General features: G+C 46.7%; 1 pseudogene; it reads right to left on the reverse strand.

Annotated features, from left to right (window-relative positions):
• Nucleotides 1-5353: 5353 nt before the first annotated feature.
• Nucleotides 5354-6170, reverse strand: LOC119338688 (annotated as a pseudogene).
• Between the last annotated feature and the right edge of the window lie 1881 nt (nucleotides 6171-8051).

Below are 8051 nucleotides of genomic sequence, written 5' to 3' on the forward strand. Positions count from 1 at the left end.
GGACAAATCACATGTACTAAATGACACATGCATGCAGTAACTACCATCTAAATAGTGTATAATCAAGACAAAAATTGACGCATGCATGCACCTGGTACTCCAGTGATATATGGAAGGAAAGTCATGAATACATGCATATTTTCTTTTGTTTTCGTCCAATTTTGAACTTATACATAGAGGTATACATTTATTCATTGATTAGTAAAATATTGATAAAAAATTATCTTGATAGGAGAAACCATAAAGACAATACCTAAGTTGATTATTTCAGCACAGTTTTTATTTTACATAAACTCCTGCAGCAATGCGCGGGGCAGTCGACTAGTATACAAAACAACCACTGACGAAGATTTGTGAGGGCCAACCTGGGCCCTCGCTCGCTGTAATGACCCACAAGGGGATCAGATCAAACCAGAGGTAGGTGAGGTTTGTTTGGAATGGAAATATCTTCAAGTTATGATGACCAAGCTGGATTTTGCACCTGTCTGGATCTCTTCTGTGATAAAAATGGTGACCTCTATTAAATTCTCAGTTTTGTTTAATGGAAAGAAGCTCGAGGAATTTAGACCTACAAGGAAAATTCGGCAGGGAGACCCAATCTTACCCTACCTTTTCTTGATGGCAGCAAAGGGCCTATCATGCCTCTTAAAAAGTCAGAATCGGCCATCTCATATTTGTGAGATGAAAGTGGAAGAGCTGGCACCACCGGTGAGCCATTTACTCTTTGTAGATGACAACTTGTTGTTCGTCAAGGCTGAAGGTGAGGGTGCAACTTTGGTAACCTTGTTGTTGGACACTTATTGTTAGGCTTTAGGTACCTTTCTAAGTCTTCGGTATTCTTTAGTAAAGGATGTTATGAGCTTATCAGGGATGAGGTGAAACGAATACTCGATGTCCCCAAGAAAACTTGTCTAGAAACAACAAAAACCGAGGTTTCAAATATCTCAAAGAAAGTGTTTGGAACAAAGTTAAGGGATGAATGAAAACCATTCTCTCTTGGGAGGGAAAGATGTGCACGTCAAGTTTGTTGCACAAGCAGTGCCAGTGTACTCTATGTCCTGTTTCGAGCTACCCCGTGGATAGTCAACACACCAGGGGAGATGTGCTCGTCAGGCTGATTTTTGAAATCGGGTGGATAGTCAACAGACCAGGGGACCGTATGGATGCCAAGTCATGGTACACAGCTGGCAAGGCCATGATCGTGGGTGAGTTCAGTGGGACAGATGCGGCCAGTATGGATCGACCGTTAGCGACCAACCGCGCTCTGGACGGTTCGACCTACAGGGTCATGCTGTTGGTGTAAAGCAGGTTCGGCCTCGTAGGGGCATCAGATTTGGCAGCACGCCATGCAGACTGGGACAAGGTGGGCTAAAGCAGCTGCTTTGAGAGGCAGGTTTGGGATCTGTCCCCCAACCAGGTGGAGCGCCACAGGTGGGCCCTGGTAGATGGCCGGGCGAATTAGTGGTGGGTTCCCAGTCTCCGCTCCCGAGGCCCACACATGATTTGCATGCTGAAGATTTTCCGCATATCAGAGAGGGGGAGTGGGATCTGTGCCTACCCAATGAGGGGGCAGCCACGCCAATCAAGGACGGGCATCTGGAGCATCTCGCGCCATTCTGGCCAACTCTTTTCTGTGCAGTCTGCCTGGCCAGACAGAGGAAGAGACACCAGTGGTGGGGCCGAATCTGCACGGGGATGTGACACCGCCATGCACTCGTGATGTTGGTTGGTTTCTGGTGAGTCTTTCTGAACAGCATGACGTGCCTAAGGCTGCACCTACCCAGGCCACTCCTACACCGCCCCTACAAGATCGTGTCTAACAGGAGTGTATGGGCCTCAATGTGACGCCGAGAAGGTGGCGTTCCTGGAGGAAATCCGGGAGGTGCAAGACTTGCATGCGGGTCCATGGGCGATAGTTGGAGACTTTAATTTGCTTGTCCACCCGGAGGATAAGAACAAGGCCACAGTAAACAGACGCGTGATGACTCGTGTTTGGGCAATGCTGAATAGACTTGAATTGAAGGAGTTGTACCTCAATGGGAAGCGGCATATGTGAAGCAATGAACGGCGGGATCTGACTATGGATAAGATTGACCATGTTTTTTTCACCAATTCATGGGAGGATATATACCGTAGGATCCTCCTCACGTTGCTCGGCTCCGCGATCTCTGATCACTGCCCTCTCCTGGTGGATGTTGATGCAGAATTTGAGGTGGGTCGGTGCTTCAAGTTTGTATGCTTTTAGCCCAAAGCGGATGGTTTCTTTTACATAGTTCAGGAGGCCTGGCAATCCACCCCCTCTGTGGGTAACGCATTTGTGGTACTGGATAATAAGCTGCATGCCACTGCTAAAGCCTTGCAAAGCTGGAGTGATTGTTGGATAGGTAACATCCGCCTTCAGATTTCATGGCCATGGAAGTCATATCGCGCCTAGATATGGCGGTGGAGTCGAGGGCCCTGTCGGACTAGGAACATGGGCTTCAGAAACTTCTCAAGTGGAAACTGTTGGGTTTATGCTCATTGGAGCGAACGATGGCGAGGCAGCGCTCTCGATTGTTGCACCTGAAAGTGGGGGATGCTAACATGGCATTTTTTCAGCGTCATGCAAGACACAAGCAGAGGAAGAACACCATTACCAAGCTACAACACGAAGGGATTATCTACACGGGAAAGGAGGAAATAGTGGAGGTGGCCGATAAGTACTTTCAGGATCTGTTCGGATCGACACGAGCCAGGGAAACCACGATAAATCTTGATGCTCTGGACCTACCTTCTCTGGACTTGGCGCACCTGGAAGCACCTTTCACGGAGGAGGAAGTCCACAAGGCCATCAAGGGCATGCCATTCGACAAAGCTCCTGGGCCTGACGGATTCACCGGGAGATTCTTCATAACATGTTGGCACGTCATTAAGTCTGACTTCATGAGGGCACTTGAGAACTTTCACAAGAAGGATGTGCGTGGTATGGGGGCAGTGAACAAAGCCCTAGTTTCTCTGTTACCAAAGAAGGCCGGGGCGCTGGATATCAAGGATTACTGCCCGTTGAGCCTTATTAGTGGCCCAATCAAAATATTTGACAAGTTCTTGCCACTAGGCTTGCGGAGGACTTGCCGAAGCTAATTGGGCAGAATCAGAGCGCGTTTGCTATGGGTCGTTCCCTCCATGACAATTTTATGATTGTCCAATGCACTGTAAGGAGACTGCATGCTCTGAGATCCCCTACGGTACTGCTTAAACTGGATATTACTAAAGCTTTCGACTCCATCAGTTGGCCTTTCGTTTTTGAGGTTTTAAGGAGATTTGGTTTTGGGGACAAGTGGATAGCGTGGATATGTGGACTGCTTGCCACCTCCTCCATGAGAATCATGATCAATGGGCGCCCCGGCAAACTAATTCTCGCATGTCAAGGCTTAAGGCACTACAAGAAATATGTCAACTTATGGCCTTGACTATTGGTCACTGAATGGTCATTGTTTTTCATTTGTGACGTTTTTGTGACCAAAAACAGAAGGTCAAAAGCTGGCAGTCATAAAGTGAAATTAACGACCTTCTTCGGGATAAGGTCGTAGACGTTTACGACCAAAAAAAGGTCGTTGAACCCATGACCTTTTGTTTTGGTCATTGGTTGTCTGCCCAGGCCACGTCGGATCCGACGTGGCAATCTGACGTGGCAAAATTGCGACCAATTGAAAAGGTCGTTACTTAGAATCAGTCTGGTCCATTTCGGTGCTTTAAATGGACCGAGCCCATTAATTCAGCATTTTTAATATATTTTTCTGTTAATTTTGGCTAGCTACATGGGCCTGGCCCAGTAATTTGGCCTTTTAAATTTCTTTGCCTATCCCTTTTGACAGATTTTTTTGGTCTTGTTTTTTCTGGGCCATTTCTTTGCCGGGCCTCTCAAGTTTTCCCCTTGAAAATAATTGTTCAATATATCTTGGGCTGGGCCAAAATAATTGATCCAATCCAACTTCTTTTATTATGCCATTGACATTACAACACATCACACTACAAGTTGTCTTGGGCCTAGCCTAGTTCCGATACATTTTCAAAGCAACATGGAATATTATAGGAGCCCAAAATATCTTTACATGCATTCATTCTAGCACTACATATCTTTATGTCCAAGGAACCAGTAAGTGCCAAACAAAACTATTCTATAGCAAAGAAAAGAAAATAGACAACAAGCCATCACAGAAATTCCTATTGTCCTCCTCCTTCAACATTTGAAAACCTTCACCTGGCAGTAGATCAATCATGAGTGAGAAACAATACAGCAGCAACAAAAGTTCAGACGATGCAAAAAATAACAGTCATTACACATGGTATTCGCATACAGATTGTAAGTCATGGATCCATTACACATAGTTTTTGTGTTGTGGACTGTCTTCATGCAATTGCTACTTGGTAAGGCATTACAATGCTACAGGAAGTGTACCACACTACAGTCAACAGTCTATAGTATGCACATCTAGGAATTTTAAGTCACATTCCATAGTTAGTAGAAGCATACTAACATCAAAAAGGTAGGAGAGTATAAAGTGATGATCTAGATTGAGTTACCATCGGTGAGGAGGTCGATTAACTCCGTGGTGTGCTTGATGATGCGCACAGGCATGATCTTCTTGCCATTGCATCACGCGCTCGATTATGGGGGTACCAATGCATCCAAGTATAACAAAATCACCACATTAACCCACAACTTCAAGTACAAGCTAAGTATATATCAAGTGTCAATGAAAATAAGTTGAGAAAAACACTATAAATAATTATATCATGTCATGCAAAGTTCAAACCGAACAAACATATGCATGCCAATGTAAAATATTACAAAGATAGCACTCATTAGGTAGCGGTGCATACAAAATCGCTATTTTAGTAGTAGCAAATACTCTCTGTGTAAGCAGTAGTAAAAAAATCATGCAGTACCAAATTCAAAGATTTTTTGTTGTAGCTAACAGAAGTGCCATATCCATTCGCAGTCAAGCGGAACAACCAAAGGCTCATCTGCAACAGTGGCCTTGGTGTGCTTGGCAAGAAGGGGAAGCCAGCAAGCTTTATACCTAGCACCACAACGAATTCAATATTTTTCAAAGTTACATAGAACAAAAATTAATTTAGCATCAGTGATTTTCTTTACATAGTCATCAGTGATTACATCATGATATATAATGACTTTGAATGTAAACAAGCAGCCAGATTTAATTTCATGCCAAATATTTTAGATAAGGCCAGAACTGTAGCACCAAACTGTAAAAATGAGCACAGATTTGAGGATGGTTTCCGAAAAATTACCTTCCTTAAAACTGAAAACCCAAACATAATTATCAGTTCAATTCTTCCACCAACTTAATTATATCAAGGTTAACTGAACTAGTAGTGTTGCACATCCAGTCGTGAGGCTCTGCACACACACTTGGCCATGGTTATTAGCAGCAACTAGCAGCGGCTGTAGGAGGAATCAACAGCGGAAAGTAGCAGCATCTACGAGCAGTGCTTAGGAGCAGCATCGGTGACTAACTAGTAGGAGCAGTAGCAAAACAACGAGCGGCAGCAGTGGAGTAGCAAGCAGGAGCAACTAGTGCATCTGATAGTTGGCAGTGCAGCAACGGTGCATCATCAGGGACACAAGTCCACCAAAAAATCAAGCATGCCATGCCACAACTCTGAACTCAAAGAGGAAGCAGAGACAAGCCGTGACTTACAGTTGTAGCTTAGAATCCAAGCATAAGGGCAATTCAAGTCCAAAACTCTGGAGTTAATACCTGGTTCTTGACAGACTTGGCCATCTTGCGGAACTCCTTGCGCATCAGAGTCTTGTGCTGGAGCTTAGCAGGGGTGTTTTGCTTCTTGGTCTTGGTCGTGGATAGGATAACAGCCTTGTCCTCTCCCGCTGATGGTTGGAGCACCACGGTCTTGCTGTTCGCCAAGCCTGAAACCACATTAGCCCCACAGCAAGTTAGCTCCTTGCAGAGACACTTGCAAAAAAGGGTTAAAAATAGTGCAAAGAGCTACGGACCCGAGAACTTGTAGGAGTGGACATTGTAGAGGTTGTTGGGCTCCTTGCTGAACTGCACCTTGGTGTTGCTGTTGCCGAACTGCTAGATCAAGAAGTAGTTGTTCTTCTTCACGAGCTCCCAGACCGGAGACCCTGGAACAGTAGTCATTTCCCTTGGCCTACATCACCAAAACAACAACCAAAAGTCAGATCCTACAGCTAGCAACAAGCAACAGGACACACTAATCCTACAGAATGTGGAAACATTTAACCATTTGACGCAAAATTGTATGCTGATTGCAAGCAGAAACATGGGTTACAAAAAATATAGAGCAGTGAAGCTTGAGCGTCCCATCGACTACTAAGAAGTACGAACAGATCTCACTGGCAAGAGGAAATCATAGTGTGCAGCTCTAACGCGGGTTGGGATCTAGCCTAGGATGAACCGCATACGTTTTACATGGGCACACAAATATCATAAACAAGTATGCACAGATTATGATTGAAATCTTGCTAGCAAGCAGTCAAGTATTACTTCTTTGCATGGTAGGATACAAATATTATAAACGTTGCTTCAGGCCACTAATTACTTGCTCGTTGCGTGGAGATTTTAATCAGTGTGACAACTAGTCACTAGATACAAAACAATTCATATAAACAGGGCATGTTGACCTATGTGGGTAGTTCTGATGACTAGATGAGCATGGAAAATTAGTTAATGAGGAAGCATGATCGACATCCCACTTGCAGTTGCAGACAGGCGCCCATTTGGGATGTCTGAACTCTCAGCCCAATTTCGACTGAGCGCACTCAAAATTGGTAGTTGCTCCCGGATTCTTGCAAGCAGAAGAAGAAATTGGGCGTACCTTGCTGATGGGGTAGGCGACCAGGAAGAAGATGACGAGGAGCACCCAGACTATGGGCACCGCCTTGGCCCCCATGCTCAGCCCGTAGCGTGTGCAGATGGCCTGCGGCATGATCTGCAGGACCAATGGAACCATCAAATCAGTAGGTCAGGAGCAAGAAGAAGAAGGGGGGAAATAGAGCACTGAATCGGAGTGTAAAAACAGAGCACCTCCATGGCGAGGGAGTTTCCGATGAGCATCGCGCAGAGGAGGAGGTGCTGGTTCTTGACGACGGGCAGGATCCTGGCGGTGTTGCGCCGGTCCTGAGGCGTGCCGGCCTTGGCCAGCACCTCCGAGTCCACCAGGTTGAGCGACATGAGGCCGAGGGTGAGCCCCGACATGATCCCCGCGAACATCACCAACCCCGTGCATGACAGCAGGTACACCCAGAACATGGTCCCGCAGCATGCCTTGTGGCTCGACATCGCTCACCGGAGATATGCACGGAGAAGAGCCGCCTGAGATGCACCATCGATGGATGCAGAACCGCAGCCACAACCCTAGCCATGGGCAAGGGGTTGCGGCTAGCTTCAGATAGTGGGAGGGGCGGATCCAGTCGAGGATGAAGGGGTCAGAGAGCGGCAGATCTGGCAGCTATGGAGCTGCGAGGAGGGGAGGGGGAAGCCCGGCGGCGAGCTATGGGAGGACAGGGGTAAAGATGTTCTTGGCGGTGGTGGGAGACGATGTGGAATCGGCAGGATGGAGCACCGTGCATTGAAGCACGCACGCGCGCGCCGGCGAGCAAGCCAGCCAAGTCGGCGCCTCTCTCTCTCTCTCTCTCTCTCTCTCTCTCTCTGTGTGTTACGGCACCCGGTCTGGGGGATAAGGGGCGGCGGCGGCGGCGAGAGTGGATCGGAGGAGAGAGGAGGGGATCTGAGTTAGTGTTCATGCAAGAGAGAGGAGGGCGCAAGGGGTTGGGTGGGGTTCGCCAGAGAGAGATGAGGGTTTGCTGCCGTGGGTTGGATGGATGGATGGACGGATGTTTGCCATGTCATCAATCCAAGGCACAAGTGATTCCACCAATCAGAATTAAGCTTGTGTAGTAGTTTTTTTCTTTGTGTTTCTCTTATAAGGCAAATGGCCAATGTTATGTCAAAATTCATGGCAAAGTTTGTCCAAATGATCTCACATTTTGCACAAGGGTGCAT

The sequence above is a fragment of the Triticum dicoccoides genome, chromosome 7B (assembly GCF_002162155.2).
Source record: "Triticum dicoccoides isolate Atlit2015 ecotype Zavitan chromosome 7B, WEW_v2.0, whole genome shotgun sequence".
Lineage (NCBI taxonomy): Eukaryota > Viridiplantae > Streptophyta > Magnoliopsida > Poales > Poaceae > Triticum > Triticum dicoccoides.